We start from the raw sequence: 18,928 nt of genomic DNA, 5'->3' as shown, positions 1-18,928 counted from the left end.
TCGAATCCTTTAAGGGGAACTTAGTGTGTGTGTGTGTGTGTATGTATGTGTTTTGTTGTTGATAATCCAGTAGTCTTTTAAGATGTTTATGTGTGCGTGCAAGGTGTGTGAAACAAGCCGCCGTAAGTTCTTTTCTGCTGTCTAGTAAATTAGTTTTCCAACAAAGATCAGAGCCTTCAAGTGTTATTGTTTGTATTAACGAAAATATTAAAGAAAATAACTAAGATATAGTAAGAGAAATTTGGCTTAAAATGAGAAAGTAGAACTAGTTAATTCTCTTGCCATCATTTCTGATGATCATAATGACAACTCTAGAGATTGTAGTTTGTCATTACTGACAGATTAAGGTGATCCGATTTTTTTTTTAATCAATGATTCGAGTCCTGATCGCAATAGGCATGACCATACAGGTTTCATCTGTGTTTAGAGACGTTGGCCGTGTGATGTTTGGATTCTCATTTAGAAAAGGGAGTCATATCTGCCATCTTTGGTACCAAATTCTGTATACACTAGATAACGAAGATACAGCAACAAATACATATGACCTTAGACCCACCTTAACACTCCCAAGATGGCATCTGAGGAAAAAGTAGTTATTTTGTGAAATGATTCTTGCGACATCGTCTATACGTGTGCAAAATATGGGAAAGATAGGATAGGTATTCGCCAAGATACAAGATGAAACATTTATGACCTTTGACCCTAATTTACATACCCAAGATGTTGTCCGATCAAGTAGTTGTTATTTTATGAAATAATGTACGTGACATGAACTAAACATGTGCTAAGTATGGGGGTGATAGGAGCTGTTTTTCTTGATTTATTGCAAAGAAAGTTGCAGAAAGAAAGAAATATCTCAATACATCGAAGGTAAGCTTTAATTTCAACCAGGATTTTCGATGAGATTTCGACGTTGTATGAAAAAACGAAGGGCATGTGACGATAGCGCAAAGTCTCAGCTACAACAAATGAAAATCTAGGAGAAATTCACTGAAGCATAAGTGAGATAGTGCTTGATAAAGATAGTCATGTCAATTTTCACATCTAGAAAAACTCCCTCCCATAGAGATAACACGTAATAGCGAAGATTGAGAAAGAAGTACATATGACCTTTGACCCCACTTTGCACAGACAAGATGGCATCTGAGCAATTAGTGGTTATTTTGTGAAATGATCCTTGTAACATGGTCTTTACGTGTGCAAAATATGAGAAAGATAGGACATATATATATACCAAGATACAGGATGAAACATGTATGACCTTTGACCCTAATCTAAATACCCAAGATGGCATGTGATCAAGTAGTTGTTATTTTATGAAATGATGTTCGTGACATGAACTAAACATGTGCAAAATATGGTGGTGATAGGGTATGTTTTTTTTTTTTGAGTTATTGCACATAAAGTTGCAAAAAGAAAGAAATATTTCAATACATCGAAGATAAACTTTAATTTCAACCAAGTTTTTTTCACGTGATCCCGACAGCGCATGAAAAAACGAAGGGCACATTACGATAGCCCTACGTCTCAGCTACAACATATTAAAATCTTAGAGAAATTCACCGAAGCATAAGTGAGCTAGTGCTCGACAAAGATAGTCATGTCAATTTTCATTTCCATAAAAATTGCACTCCCTTAGAGATTACACGTAAACTGGTCAAATTTGACAAGGTTACTTTCAGTCCTTTTTCTCGAGGTGATGTCGTCATCTAATCAAAATTGTGTAATAAAATTTATGAAAGAACATTTCATAAGCTACAACATATTGAAATTTGAGTGAAAATTGGCAAGGGATAAGTGAGATACGCTCGAGTAAACTTGAAATTTGATGACGTCATTTTGAAAATTTACTTTTTTTTTACTTTATTAAGAAATTTGATATCTTTTAATCATTTTGTCAGCATAGCCAGCCCAAGAAATGACATGTACAACTCATCAGCTTTTAGAATATGTCAAGAAAATGGGGGGTCACCGTCCATCCTGACGAGTAAAATCCGATTTAAAATTGGCGGTTTTTTGGCATAGTTGCACTGTGTATCCCCATTGACGCACGCGCTGAATTTTGAATTTGACGGGCCCGTATGACGTCATATTGAATCGGATTGACTTGAAACTTGGTAGAAATATTCCTTGACATTTCAGGCATTTGATAACTGTGAAAAAACGGGACATTTCTATTTCATATTAGCTGTGCGTGCGAATTATGCGCGCACGTACGCGTCCGTCCAATTTTTTCAATTTTTCAAAAAATGCTCCAAATGGTCTGAAACGTGTGCAAAAAAAAAAAAAAAATTGAGCTCGATTTGAGCACTCAAAAATTTTTCAACGCGCGCGTACGCTTAATTTTTTTTAGGAGACAATTAATAGCACAATTTTTGAGGAGAAAGCAATAAAGATTCCGTACAGAAACAATAAGTGATCCGAGAGGATACTCGGATCACCTAATAAAGAATCAGTACAGATACAGAAGGTGATCCGAGAGGATACTCGGATCACCTAATAACTCTATCACAATCTACGACGACAAATCATTCAATGTGAATATAAAGGCATGTTTATTACATGCGATTCCCCAATTAATGAGACATTTGAGACATTTTCTGAAATTGTTATTAGACAATGATAGTTCAGTAATAAGATTTTGATTTCATAAATCACATAAGGCATTTCATACATTCATTCTTTGCTAAAAGTTGGTTGCTTTTAGATACTCAAAATTCCATAACCTTTTTTTCAGGAGTATTCTTTTTAGTCATATTTTGTAACTTATGCTTTGAATATATTATTAATATTCATACTTAGTCAACACTTAACCGATTATAATTATTTGTGATACCTCTTTTTTAAACGTTCATTCCATCTGGGAGTATAAAGAAACTTTTAAAATGTAACATTGTTCACAGTAGTATTGATGATTTGATGTTTTATAATGATTATTTGCAAAATAGAATTTTCATGTATTTTTTGGAGCATGATTTATTTCAGATTAAATTATTGAAAGCCCAATGTCGGAATGCTTCAAACAATTACCACTGGCTTGATACCTATGTTGAAACAGATGAAGTCATCTACCAGCTTTAAGTTATCCTTTCAAAGTCTGACACTCGTTTGCTCAGGAACGCTGTTAAAATTAGATTCCAATGTCACTATCATTATAATTTTCTGATTCTATTGGTTGAATGAGTTCATTGTCACTAATTTCACTGTCACTGTCAGTATCGGGCTCCGATTCATAAGTCATGGTGCCTAACAAGATGTCCACAAGCTGATGCGGAACCATCTCCCCATCCTGTCAGAGTCTGACATTCATTTGCGCACATGAGTTCTGAATCAAATTAAATTCCAACGTCCCCATATGGTCATTTTCTGAGTGCGATATCTGTTGAATGAATTCATTCTTACTCATAAATGTCACTGTTGCTATACCAGTAGGCCATATAGGCCCTGATTCATCAGCCACGATGACTTCCAGGATGCATGTCCATAGAGGTCGCACTAGGTCTTACATCCTTTGTCCATCCACGTCCTTCGTTTGGGTTTGTTGCTAGCTTCCATGTTCTTGTTTGATAATTGCGTAGGACATGCTGCTCTAAAACTTTTCAGCAGGGCGGTATCATAGCCAGATCAAAAGTTTTTGCCTTTGTGGCATTAGCCATTTCACCGCGCTTGGACTGTAAAGAGTTGGAGGGCATTCACCTTCCTAATTCTTCTGTTACCATACAAGGCACAGGTATATCGTTCTAGTTCATCCATCATCTCAGCTATAACATTTCAAGATCCACCAAGCTTTGGAAATGCAGCATGAAATTGCTCATTTGCCTCGACGTTGCTTTTACCATCCCCTTACCTTAAAAGCACTTGTGCTATCACAGCCAGTAAACACGTGGAGCCCTAGAAATAATGCAGGGCCTATACATACAAGGGCTGGATCTTGAAATGGGACAGCTGAGGTTATGGATGAACCGAGAAGATTTATCTGTGCCTTGCACGGTAACAGAAGAATTTTGGAGGCGAATGCTCTGCGAATTTGAGCAATACAGTCTAAGTGCGGTAAAATGGTTTATGTCACACAGGCAAAAATTTTTGATCTCGCTTCTCAGAGATGTCTCTGAACAGCATGTCCTCCGTAGTAATTATCAAACCAAGAATATGGAAGCTATAGCAACGGAATGAAGAACATGGATGGACGAAGGATGAATATCTAATGCGACCTCTGTTGACTTCATTTCAGGGGAGGTGATGCCGCAAGTAAAAAAACAAGTGTAAAAATGATTCATTGAACATATACACCCAGAAAATGACAATGATGGTGACATTGGAGTTCGATTCAGAGCTCATGTGCAAATGAATGTCAGACTTTGAAAGGATGGCGAAGTGATTCGGGGCCATCCCACGAGTTCGACACCCGCGAATCATACGGAAAACGAGTCGTACAGCCCATGGCTTCGACAGCAGGCAAACAAGGCCTATGAGTCCGAAAGTATGCAAACAAGGCCCGCAAGTTTGACACTAGTCAAACAAGGAACGCGAGTTAGACACTTGTCTAGGCAACACACAACCCCCCCCCCAAAAAAAAAAAAAAAACACAAAACCAAACAACCAACCAAACAAACAAACAAACAAACAAACAAACAACTCATGAGTTAAAAACGACCCACGAGTTCGACATTACATCGCAGGCCGTAAATGTGTTGGTCTCGCGGGTCTTATTTGTTACGTGTCAAACTCAAGGGCCTTGCTTGCCTAGTGTCAGACTCAATGGTGTCGAACTCATGGGCTGTACGACTCACAGGCTGTATAACTTGCGGGCCCTATGACTCACGGGCTGTATGATTCGTGGGAGTCAAACTCGTGAAGTGCACCCGGTGATTCAGCGTCAGCTCCTGGGCATCTGTAAGGCACCTTGGCTGATCTAAAAAAAAAAAGACTTTTAAGTTCAAATGTACAGAAGAAGCTTGAATTAAAATAATGCCTTATTTGTCGTTGTCGTTTTTTAATCAAATATGGCTATTTATCTAATATCCATGCTAGATTTAATTTCACTGAATGAATTAACCACAAATAATGGATGTTTATATGTTTTAGCGTGAGAACTTGCACAAAAAAAAAAAAAATGTGTGGACTCTAAAGTTTGTCGACCCCATGGATGCACACTTCATTGTCGATGACCTGCAAATACATATTGCCAAATTTTCGAAAGCAAATGCTAAAAAAAAAATACAAAATTCAAAATCAGATAATGATGTTAATAGTTATACTCATTACCGACGAGAAAAATGGGGCCTACATCGTGCCCATATAGGGTTGCCAAGTACCCATTTATACACCTGGGTTGAGAGGGACATGGTGGGTAAAAACATTTTGTCCAAGGACGTAAGCACTGGGCGGGAATCGAACTCGGGTCCTCCGACTGGGAGTCGGGAGTCAGGAGTTCACTATGCCACAGCACCGTCAAGAACCCCCAAGGTAGCACCCCAAGTTAGGAAAACATCAAAGTAATCTAGACCTCTAAAAATCATTGCCTCCATTATGCAACATGAAAAGTGCCATTTTGGTGACAAATACAATGTAGATGCAATTTCACAAGAAAATAGACGAAAAATCATGTCAAAATCCATTCCGGAAACAGTATTTAGAATTGTGCCAGTGAGTGCAGCGTAGTTGAGATAAATGTTTTGATTATGTTGGTATTGAAACTAGTTATCGGACTTTATCTAAAGGGGAAATCCAGTCCAAATATAATTTAGTCTGATAAGAAAAAGTAAAATATTACGAGTTCAATGGTAAAATTGTAATCGAAATAGTATGGAAAATTAGAAAGTTTTGATATTTCGAAGTTTTGCTAATTTTTTACTGAACAGTTCTTGAACGGTCAAAATTAATATGCAACTGACAAAGTGAGCATGTCATCCCCTCACATCTTGCCCTATATTTTGTACATAGAATTTTGACATTTCAAGTTTTTCATTCAAACGCAATTATGCTTGAGACTCAATCGTGATATATCTAACTGATCACTATTACGAAGTTAAGCGACCAGGAATAACATGTTTCAGACTTCGATGACAGGAACATTGATTTTCGCCATTTTTTGGACACGATCAATGGACAATTGTGAGGTTATGACATGGTCAGCCAACTCCTTTGCATATTTGTATCTGTGTACAAGAACTACCTTGCAGATATAAGCAAAACTACCTTACTTTTCATCAGATTACAGTCAAATTCATACCGTTGAAATCGTAAGATTTAACTCTTTTTTATTAGACTAACTTACTTTTAGACTGGATTTTTCCTTTAAGCAGGATTAGAGTTTATAGCAAAGATATAAACTGACAATAGCAATTGAAATGTATTATCTTAATTTCTTTGTACTGTGAATTTATCCCTAAAATCAATCAATGGAAATGGAGATTTGTAAAAGAATCCCTGCCATATCGTAATTCTTATCTTTGACATCGTCTTCATCTCTGATGTCGTGACCAACGTCATCATTAAAAAGAACCATGGTCACCTTTGATTTCTCATTTTAGGGTAACTTTGATTTGGTCAGGTGATTGCTGATTACAAAATATGATTAAATTTGTGAATTTACATGATAAAGAGATGAGTTGTAACCCATTTTTGGACACTGGACGTCAAAAAAGGCATTTGGGAGGCTTATTTCTAGACATCGCGAATGGGCACTTGAATGTCTACAAAAGACGATAGCATTACAATTAGACCAAAATCTTTTGTTTTCCTATAAGATATATCCATTTAATGTTTGGACCAAATTTCAAGTCATTTAACAAATTTTTCACGAAAATATACAAACTTAAAGGTAGGGGATACCTTTTACAGACCTCCCAAAATGCAGCAAAACATCAAATATAAACCTCAGGGGACTTGTTTAGGCCACTGCTGAGAAATTTGGAAGTCAACAGTTATCTACAATTTGAATAATGCACAAAACTCAACTACTCAGTAGTTCTGTGTGTCAGCCACACTTAAGCCTTTTTGTTGCAGTCTTTTGTATTTTTTTTTAATCTATAAACACAAATCTAAAAGTATAAGAGCTGATGTAATAACATATAGAGTGTGTGGCAAGAATGTTATATAGAAATGTTTGTAAGTTTTGATGAACTTTCTTCACAAAATATACATGATGGACACACATGCAGTGTATGGGTCTGCAAAAGGTAGCCTAGTAATGTACTGGAATTTACGGTGAGCCCCGAAAAAAATTTCAAAATCTAACGGTCAATAAAAATGTACTAAATGTTACCTTCCACTTTCAATACTTTATGGGAGTTTCTAAAATGATACCCTCTTCAACATACCACTGTATTTATACAACTTTTCATTTAAGGCATGCAAATGGGATTCCCTACCTTTAAAGGCTGAAACTTGAAAAATTGCACAAATTTTGCAAAATTTTGTTGAATTTTGTCGACATCGTTGCCAATTTTGTTGTCGATGACGACAATCTGAGGACTTATATTGCCAAACTTTGCTTTGCATCATTTTTTCCATCTTCTGAGGAATCTAGAAATACCATAATCTTTGTTTATCATTGAAAAATAAAGGCATGGAGACCACTTTATTAGGATCATACCCAAATGCTATTCCCCCATATTCGCATAAAGGTCGTTCCGGAAGTCACGTCACAAAACGTCACGGGGCGGGTCTTGGGACCCAACTTTTTTTTTTGTTAACATCACTTTTCTGACCCTCCAGACCAAGGGCTACATGGAAACACCAATGAAAGTTAGGTGCAGAGGGGGTGCAATTTGACCCCCACTAGCCCATGGCCTATTTCCTTCCTGAGAGAAAGGGAACAAAAATTGTATGTTTCGCTAACATTTTCCAGAATATGTAATACAATAAGGCAGTACGTCCTATTCCCCCCCCCCCCCGAAACAAAACGTAATAGAACGAAACAAAACCAGACCCGCAAAAAAAGTATTATCATCTCTGGGAATGTGAGTGTCCTTTGACTTTGAAAGAATCAAACTCAATACACTGGATCACATTGAATAGGGAATTACAATGTGGCATATCACAAGTGATGGTTCGAGTATTAGCAAAGATCGTATTATTAACATTACTACACTGTTTTCTCATACTCATCAACTCTTCTTCCTCGTGAAATCGCTCTGGTATGTTTGGTCTTCGCCAGCAGAGATTCCAGCCACATCCTGTGAAACATAGAATGAACAGCGGCAACAGAATGATTGTTTGCAACGAGTTTTTAGTGTGACTCTTTTGAAAGTTTTTAAAACATCTTAGAGATTATATTGTACATCGTTACTAAAATCTTCATTTCTTCGTAATTTGTTCAAATTGAAGTCAATTCAATTTGGTTTTATTGTAAATCAAAAGAAAGCATAAAAGTAAGTCCGCAGACTAACATTGCCATCCGTAAAGAGTAAAAGTACATGTGTGATTTATACAGAACATTCACAAGAAAAGGAAAAAATCAAATTGTAAAATACCTATACATGTTGTCGTGAAACTATACTGCAGTCCGGTCTGACAGCTATGATTTTTCGAGACGTAGATTATGTTACGATAATATGATAATAATGATGTTGATAATAATAATAATAATAACAACAACAATAATGATAATAATAACAATGATAAGGTCTTCCTAAAACAGGGTAACCTCTTCAGTGTTGCCACTCTTCTACTCTACCAGAGGACCCTGCTCAACTATTGCCCTAGCGTTGCCAGGTACCCATTTAGACACCTGGGTGGAGAGGAACATTGTTCGTTAAAACATCTTGTCCAATTACGTAAGCACTGGGCGGGAATCGAACTCGGGTCCTCCGTTTGGGAATCTGGAGTCTTATCCCCTATGCTACAGCGTCCCACAATCACTACACTCTTACACTGGTTTTGGTGTCAATGGATATTAATAACTTTCTTTTACTTCATTAAAGTAAGCAGTCTCCCCCCCCCCAAAAAAAAAAAGAGACATGATTGAAAGTTTCCAACAATCGAAAGGAAAAATACCTTCTCTTGGTAGGTAGTCCGGATGGTACTTTTGCAAAAACATTCCAACAGGGAGAGATAGGATGGCTAAGGCAACAGGTATTCCAATGATTAGTCCAATGATGAGACCAAAATTACCCCTTTTCCCTGAAATTTAATTGCAAACAAGTAAACGTAAGTTGTTCGTCCATAGAATCAAAATGCTTTTGTTTGTTTGTTTTTATTACCGAAGAGGGTGCTTATTTGAGAACCATTATACACATGCTGACGAAATTAAAAGTTGAAATTTGTCTTTTGTTTTCTCCCTAGTTGAATATATGAAGGGTTTGTTTGCAAAAACCGATAAGTCCATTTTTGAAGATTTTGAAGTACGATCTCTGTCATAAAGTACAAAATAATACCTTTTAAATGATATATTGATCACTTCATATAAAGGTATATTTTTAAAGTTATGGTCAAAAGAAGCGAAAATTTTCTTATTATTCTCCTTATTTTTCCTGACCTTTAATCGCAAATATCTCCATTTGGGCAAATATGGACTTATCGGTTTTTGCAAACAAACTCTTCATATATATATATATAAACATATATATATATAAACAAGTGTAGGTTGAAATGAATGATAACGTTCATGTACGAATGTGTTTTGACGGTGTAGCGCGTGTGGTAAATTTTGGTGACTATCATGACTATGATAAAAAAAAAAAGTATACTGGGGGCGAACATTTTCTGTTGCTCCTTTTTTTAACCCGTTAATAATCAGATACATGGAGTTGACAAGTTTTTCACAAACCTTGTATAGGCAGAATGGTGATCTCTAATATCGATATTCCATTGAGCGAGTCGCCGATAGCGACACACATGAAGGTTTTCTCTGTCCCATCCAGGCCTACAGCTGAAACAGTGATTGTCTCAAACCTCTCGTACGAGTCGTCAGGTAGTGTTACCTGATGCGAACTCACGGAATTCAGTTTCCTTCCTGACTCCTCCGTCCATAGCATAGAAATGTTCGGCTTGAATCCACTAGTGACGCACGTAAGATTGACGGATGGCGAGTTGGAGAGAGATTGATATGTACACCGCCTTTGATTGGACTGGCTCATATCGACGCATTCCTTGATTGCATGCTTTGATGCCATAGCTATGGAAAAGTAAATGCTTTAATATTGCACGTCTTTTGCATTTAAATGTCATATCTTTCATAGAAATACAGATATGTTATTATACTATTCAGATCTAAGGTGTGAAAATTAGAACAGGTAGATAAAGCTGATAGGAGTGACGATGGAACTACAACCAAAATTGAATGATTTCATCGTTTGATTTCATAAAACTGAATAAATTGAGTGACAATATATATGTTATCATCATTTACATATTACATCTTTAACATTTTAGTATTTATCTTTCGTTGGGGCGATTGACGAGAATCAGTCGTATTATTTCTAACGTCACTTTTGAAGTTGCATATAAAATACAATTCAATTCACTCATCAAAGAAATGCAGGTTTATGGAATGTAATTAGCTATTGACATAAGCCCCACGCGCACTCCCCCGGGACTAACACGCATACCCTATTAAACGTTCCGCAGGCCCTATTAAAAGCGGCAATAAAAGGCCTACTTGTCATATTTATAGACAATTTGATTATGTCTTATAAGAAAGAAGTTCAAAATGTTGAAACTGTCCCACAATTTGGTGTCCAACCACTTCATAAAGATCATAAAATTTGCTGTTTTAAAGGACAAGTTCACCTTCATAGATAGACAAGAGAGTTGAGTGAATGCAGTAATATTAGTAGAGCACATCAGTGAGAGTTTGAGGAATATCGGACAATCCTTTCAAACGTTATGAATTTTTGAAGTTTCTGGTCAGTCGAGACTGGATGAGAAGACTACTATAGCTTGTGATGTCACATGTGTACAACGATATAAATAAAGGACAAGTTCACCTTCATAGACAAGAGGGTTGAGTGAATGCAGTAATATTAGTAGAGCACATCAGTGAGAGTTTGAGGAATATCGGACAATCCTTTCAAACGTTATGAATTTTTGAAGTTTCTGGTCAGTCAAGACTGGATGAGAAGACTACTATAGCTTGTGATGTCACATGTGTACAACGATATAAAGAAAGAATAAAGAAAACTCAACATATTCTAAATTTTCTCTCATAACAAATGAACTCTTGACTTCTTTCTCTCAGAAGGCAGGGGGATGATAATTTAGGTTTTCCTGCCCAATTTCATAAGATTTGCATTTGAATTAATGAAAAGGCGTTCAAATTCAAAGGATTTCTGTCACCGCTCTACTCTCACGGATCATTTTAATTCTTTGAGTATTCAATTTCATTTCATGTCAATCCTTTTAGATTTTATTTCATTCAATTTAGAGAGAAATTCATTCAATTCAATGTCTCAAAGTTGGCATTAAATTTCGCGCCAGCTGGATAGACGTTCAAATTCGCACCAAATATCAGTTTCATTTTCATTTATAGGCACACAACTTCGACCTTTGAACGTTCAAATTCAATTAGCATAACCAAGTCCTGTAATTCTACGCAATTCTTACGAATAGTCTTACGTTAATGAATGATAAATTCATCAACGTTCAGTGTTATCATTTCAATTTCAACATCTCTTTTTTATCTTTTTTTATTTTGTCTACTTTCACTTTGTTTCCCCATCAAAATGGATATCACATTATTTTACAAAATGGTTAAACTCCGACTTTGCTAACAGAATGACAGATCACATGTGAACATCGAAAAGTCAAGTGTGATTATAGTTGTATTAAAGATTTTGTTTTCAGTCACGTCTGAGGTTTGAAATGTATGTGAGATACATTGCATTGGGATATTCTTTCTTTTACATGATTATTCATAATTTTGATGTTCAGTCTCTCAGTCTCTTCAGCCGTCGATCTGTTAACGCGCAAGGCACCTTGGCGTGTACGTCTGAAAGTGGTTGTACCATTATTCAAACTGATGAAGAATATACAAAGACCATGAGCAGCAACGAAAAACACTGTCCAGATGCTGTAAATGTTTGCCTATTCGTGAAATTGAATTCCTTAATATTTGTCGCAGCTGTGCTGGTTCGAATTTGAATGCGTTTCAAGTACATATTTAATTTGAACGCGCTGTTTACACGTTATGTGACAAAATCAGGAATTCGAATGCTGATGAAAGTAAATTGAATAAACTACTTAGCTTTTTGAATGTTGATCTCGGTGATCATTCAAATTCGCTCGAAAATGAATGCTTGCATCATTAAATCGAATGCAAATCTGATGAAATTGAGCGGGGAAAACCTATATTACCCTTAACGTATGTTAGTAACAAGTCGAAGAAATACGCACTTTATTCCAAAAGTGAATTTTTGTGAAATTCTCTTTTTAGTTTCTTTGTATCGTTGTACGCATATAGCATCATACTCGGTAGTAGTCTTCTCATCCAGCAGTGACTGGCCAGATCCTATAAAAATTCATAACTTTTGAACGGTATGTCCAATTTCCCTCCAACTTTGACTGATGTGTTCTACTAATATTGCTTCATTCACTCAATCCACATTTATATGAAGGTGGACTTGTCCTTTAAGGTTACCTCCCATTCCCCAAATGTCATGATGACAATATGTTATGTCTTACAGTTGACTGTCATGAAGACTGAGTTGTCAAAGTTTTCTGAATTTTTCAGCGCCACCTGGCAGTAGTAGAGACCCTCGTCTGCGACGTTCAAGTCGGTAATCACGAGGCTGAAGTTTTTGTTGATGTCAAACCGTTCATCCACGCTTTTAAAGTTTCCATCTACGAATCTGGCCTTGATCGTCCTTGGTTCTCCATCTGAGATGCTCTCTTTTACCCAGAACACAGCTTCAGGCTCCTCCTGGATATCACAACTCAGTCGGATGTCCTCTCCTTTCCATCCCTGAACGGTAGAGGGAGTACCTCCTTTTGAGGTTAGACATGAGAATGTGAGCATTGAACAAGATAAAAGCAAAATAGTTTGGTAGGAATGGGGTTCCCCATGCACCCTGCAAACACATTTTTAACTTACTTTGTTTGTGTAAGACTTAGGGTGTGTAGTTGATCATTTTTTCCCAAGAAAAAAAAAAACTTGTCCAATGGGGGTCATTGGCGGCCATCTTGGCAGCCGTCTTGGATTTTCAGGGAAAATCATTAATTTCCATAACTTTTGAACTTCACAACATACAGGGACAAAAAAAAAATTACTTCAGGGTAAATGTTGCATGATTAATCGATTGAGATGGTTATTTACATGATGAAAGCAAGTTTGAAATAAGAAAAGTCCAAAATAATATGAAAAATTTAGTGTGGGTTACCATTGAAATTGCACCAAATAATCCATGTTACATACATGACAAATTATATACCTCACAAGAGTGACTAACCAATTTGTCTTTAGATCATAGCCAAAATACGACTAAGGTTTGTTGTATCAAAAACAATAGAATCTGAAGAAAAACATTTTCCAAGCATTGTGACCCCTCACTTGGTGAAATCGAATGAAGAATGTAAGCACTATGGCAATTCATATGAAAATACTGTTGGGGGAAAATGGGTGTTGTTGCACTGACTACTGGGGGTGGCAGGATGTTTACCGAGCGGGAATGATAACCCCAATAGAAAGGCACATTTTCCGCAGTGGAAGAGAGTTAATTAGTAAGATATTTAGGTGCATCAAGTACATTCACACAATTCATTCACCATCACGATGAGAGGGTGCAACACAGTTCAATCGGAAGAGCGTATGTTCCGGGCAAAAACTGCTTTTTATTGGCAGATATCCTTCACGTTGACAAATGTACATGATCAAAATATGACAGGACTTGTCTAATTACTCTAACTGCATGACACGACGGCTTTCGCAAAAGTCCTTAGATTCAAGAAGCCGCTCCTCTTAAGAAGTACAGTTCTCTCTTATTCACGAAGTCCCAAAAAGTTGATAGTAGAGTAAATTTGTGGTTTGACCCAAAAAAATTGATACAAAAGGTTTTTCAACGGTTTTGGGTAGGTTTTGACCTCCAAAATAACATACTAAAAATCTACTCAAATCCACCTACCGGAAAGGGCCTATTTCCAAGATGGCATCCAAAATGGCCGCCGTGGGCTTAAATTTCCATAGAATGTGCAATAGCTGGCCTACATTTGTGATTTTTGTGTCAATTTCTATGTTTTGGAGGTCAACAAATCCAATGAAACCATTTTTAAAGCTGATTAGTAATGGGAAAAAACCTTAAATCCAAGATGGCGTCCAAAATGGCATCCAAAATGGCCGCCATGGGCATAAAATTGCTACTAAATTGTCAATAAATACCGTGCATGTGTGATATATGTGTCGATTTCTATGTGTTGGCCGTCAACAAATCCACTGATATCATTTTCAAAGTTGATCAGAGATGGAAAAGCCTTAAATTCAAGATGGCGTCCAAAATGGCCCCCAAAATGGCCGCCATGGGCATAAATTTGCTACTAAATTGTCAATAAATGCTGTGCTTGTGTGATGTATGTGTCGATTTCTATGTTTTGGAGGTCAACAAATCACCTGATATCATTTTCAGAATTGACTAGTGATGGTAAGGCCTTAAATCCAATATGGCGTCCAAAATGCCCCCCCCCCCATGGCCACCATGGGCGTGTACTTGTTTTAAAACAGGCAATAAATGGACTACATTTGTAGTGTTTGTGTTTATTCCTATGTTTTGGAGGTCATGCCCAATCCTTCAAATAGTGTCTACCTGAAAAGTTGTCCCGTGTGTAGTGATCAGAATTAATTGACCATCTTGTGCGTAACATAAATAAAAATATGCTTTGGTAATTTAGAAAGTAATAAATTAATCGTTATTCTCACAATGATCACCATTTCCTCTAGAACGTACTTTCAATTAAAATGCCTTCAAGTTAGGGTAAATCGAAAACATCAACGAAAGTTCGTTCATTGAAGTAGCATTTACCATAGATAAACTATGCTTCCTCTTCGTCCTCCGATACTGTCTTTTTGAAAGGATTTTCGCAGGTATCAAGTTGACAGGGTCCGCAGACGCTGTGGCATGGCAGACCGTATCCCCTACAGCTACAGCGACTTGTTCTACAGCCAGTTGTGCAGTTGCATCGGATCATCTTCAACAACTTTTCTGGAGCAGCGTCCTTGTCTGACGTGACTGGAACTAGTTTATTGTCCTCCAGTTTCCAACTCCAGTCTGTTGCCTTCAAGTTTCCGTTCCTCCCCATTCAGACTATAATCTGATAGTATACTCTCAGAGAGTGAAACCTTGTTGAAGACGCTGTTGGTGGCAGACGTTCTGGGGTGACAAACGACTTAGCTGAAGCCAGTTTCTTCACAAAGACATTATATCGCAACTTGGCGAGGGAATCACAGGGATGTCCTCCAAATAATACTTTCATGGCATTGTTGCCGTTTTCCACGACCATGTCTCTTGTTTGGTTGGGGACAAGGAAGGTGTTTGCACAAGTCTTGATTGCTGAATCCCCCTTTGCCAGTGTCTGAAATGCTGACTTTTTTCCAATTCCAAATACTCGAGATGTCGAGTCACACCCAGTGAAGGCATGAAGGAAGAGAAGATGTGGGCATAACTCTTCACCCAATGATACTTTCAGCTGGTTGATATTGTGCACCTTCCAGTTCCTGGATGAATTGTCAGAACGAAAATACGGTTCTTTGCTGTCGACGCTAGCGTAATGCAATAATAGCACCAACAGATCTGTATCTTCTCTAATCAGGGTAGTTGATTGTTGGTATGACGCTGTCACTGCCGCTTTTACTATGTCTACATCGGCATCCCCTGGTGCATGAATTACGTTCAAGCCAATTTGCTTCATTTCCTCACTGATGAAGTTGATGAGCTATTGCTTGTTGGAGCTCCTGGACAGGGACTCATCGTTTTTTTGCCAGAGAATTCTGTTCCAGGTGTGAAACTGACTTCGGGATGAACAATATGGCCACGGCCCTTGTGTGTATTGTCCTTAATAGTTGGGCCATCATCATAACCATCAAAAACGACTGTTGCTTTTCCATAGTGACGAATAGTGAAGTCAGCATACGACTTGGCTATCACATTGAAACTGTTCCCGGCTGTCCATGACAGACGAGGCAGCAAGGAGCCACCATCAAGAACATAGTGCTCAGTTTGGGGAACAGAGTCAGACACGGTATTATTTCACACTTTGGCAGAATGGTCTCTGATAGCTTGAACTAATTGAGGTTTGTCAGCCTTTCTGAAAATACCTATACCCTCAAATACGGCAGGGGGAAATGGGCTCAGCTCATAGCCCATGACATCTTCCAACGAAATGTCTCCTGTTTTTTACACGACAAGAAATATTTGAAAGAGTAGAGCAGGGTCAATTGCTCTGTCTGGACCAAGTTTGACTGAAGATAGATCTCCAAGTGTTTTGGCTCTGTCTTTTCGATTGAAGGAAGATGTGAAAGCAGGTTTATTGACCATACTTTCCATAATCTTCTCTCCAACAGACTTATGCTCGTGGACATTCACATCCGACGCGGCCACCACTCCAGTCACAATATTTCTTAGTGAGGGATCTGGAGAAAATGGAGAGCATTCACTGAGTTTTGAACTGATTTTGGCTAGGTCAGAAGCATCTCTTTCCATCCTTGCGCCACTAGATTCCTTGTGTTGTTCACTAGTCGTGTACAAAAGATCAGTGAATTCCTGCATCGCACTGTTATATTCCGACGTGACCGGCATTGACATTGTCCATAGAGACAGTTGTTCTTCACCCATCCCACTTCTGCGTGTTAGGCCGCCAGTGCTCTTCAGGGTTCTCATCAAGGTCTGTTCGATGGCATGATCAGGGCTTAGACCCGCCCGAACTTATTACTCCGTCAGATGACATGGAATCCATCTGCAAACTTGCAGAAGACATCTGGATGATTCTGTTCTAGCTCTGTCATTTCTTGAAGATACAAGTAAGAAGACTTCAGGTAGTTGGAATAGCCAGCTGCAGTAAATATTGGCAGACATTCAGTTACAGCATGTAGATGCATTGGCCAAGATCCTTTTCGATCTGCCATGATCAACTTTTTTGCGAACCCTAACATTGTCTGATAATTTAACCACAACTGACTTGTCTTGGATCTTGTTCGAAGTTCCATATTCCGTTTGTCCATTTGTTTTCTGATTGTAACCATTGCTTCAGATGTCACGACATTCTCAAGCGTTGTCTCACCATCCAACACCTTAGAGTACATATCCTCTGACTGAGCCACAAGTGATGCAAACTCAGTATTCTCATTCATCATTTCGGATACAGCCATTCGATTAAGGCACTTGTCTACCAGCAAAATGTCCTCTGAACGCTCTTTGAACTGCCTTTCCAGTCATCTATGCACCACTGCATTCTCACCAAACACGACCTCTATAGAACCTTCCTAAGCCCTGTTCCTTGCATGAGTGTTCCTATGGCACCGAGCCAGTTCATGAACATATGAAAACAGCTAAGCAGTAACACAACCCTTTTCGAGGGACTGCATCTTGCAGTGCATCTTGGATGATTTCAGCAGCTTTCTAGTAGAGTGGTTGATCAAATGTTATGATGGGTGAGAAATTGTGCTTCATTGCCATATTGGTAAGGAACTCCAAAGTCAATAGAATGCAAGTCTTATCCCCTGAATACATGTCTATCATTGGCAAAAACATCACTGAAGACTGACCAGGGTGTTCATACCCTCGATGAAGCGAGCACATCATTCCTTGCCAGTTTGGGGTAGCCTTTCGGAAACTGAAGGATAGCTCCCACAAAATATCGATGCTCACACCAACAGTGTGAAATAATAAGACAACAATGACCCGACTCAAAATTGACATTTTGTTTTAGATTTGATTTCATAATCTTGTGTTGTTGTGAAATTACAAAACAAACTATCTGAATTGTGCACATATTACCAAGGTGTCAAATAGACTATTGGTGCAAGTTTTTGAAGCAACAATGAACACAGGGACAAATAACTTGTTGTTATACGACAAAAGATCGCACAAACTTGAAACTGAAATGTATAATCAATAGCCGAGTTAGTAGTTATAAAGTAAGGTAAATGCACATAAGTGGGATTCCATATCAGAATTTCAAGTTTTGTTACACTAGCACTTGGCAAGAAATGATTTTGGCCTGGATTATACAGCTGACCTCCACGATAACGGATTAAATCCAATCCAAAAATTGGAAGTATCAGATACGCATTGGGTATTTTGAGTATAACGAATTATTGGCTGTTTTATAGAAATTTTAACCCCATGGTGGTCATTTTGGATGTCATCAAGATGCCATTCCTGGTTTTAGAGACTTTCCATTCGTGACAAAATAGTTTTAGTTGATTTGTTGACCTCAAAAATGTAGAAACTGACACAAACATATCACAAATACACGGCATTTATTGACAATTTGATAGCAATTTTATGCCCATGGCCGCCATTTTGGGGGCCATTTTGGACACCATCTTGGATTTAGGGATTTCCCATCACTAATCAACTTTGAAAATGATATCAGTGGATTTGTCGACCTCCAAAACATAGAAATCGGCACATACATCACATATGTTCGGCATTTATTGACAATTTAATAGCAATTTTATGCCCATGGCCGCCATTTTGGGGCCCATTTTGGACGTCATCTTGGATTTAAGGCTTTCCCATCACTGATCAACTTTGAAAATGATTTCAATAGATTTGTTGACCTCCGAAACATAGGGATTGACACAAAAATCCCAAATATAGGCCAACTAGTGCCCATTCTATAGCAATTTAAGCCCACGGCAGCCATTTTGGACGCCATCTTGAAAATAGGCCTATTTCGGTAGGTGGATTTGAGTAGATTTTTAGTATGTTATTTTGGAGGTCAAACCCTACCCAAAACCGTTAAAAAACCTTTTGTATCAATTTTTTTGGGGTAAGGC

At 37.9% G+C, this 18,928-nt stretch overlaps 1 pseudogene; it reads right to left on the bottom strand.

Annotated features, from left to right (window-relative positions):
• Nucleotides 1–8,111: 8,111 nt before the first annotated feature.
• LOC140246643 (uncharacterized) overlaps nt 8,112–18,928 on the bottom strand; it is a 68,724-nt pseudogene continuing 57,907 nt past the window's right edge.

Source organism: Diadema setosum, chromosome 3 (genome assembly GCF_964275005.1).
Source record: "Diadema setosum chromosome 3, eeDiaSeto1, whole genome shotgun sequence".
Taxonomy (NCBI): Eukaryota; Metazoa; Echinodermata; class Echinoidea; order Diadematoida; family Diadematidae; genus Diadema; species Diadema setosum.
The sequence above is the reverse complement of the archived record's forward strand: the minus strand, read 5'-3'. Positions and strand labels throughout refer to the sequence as shown.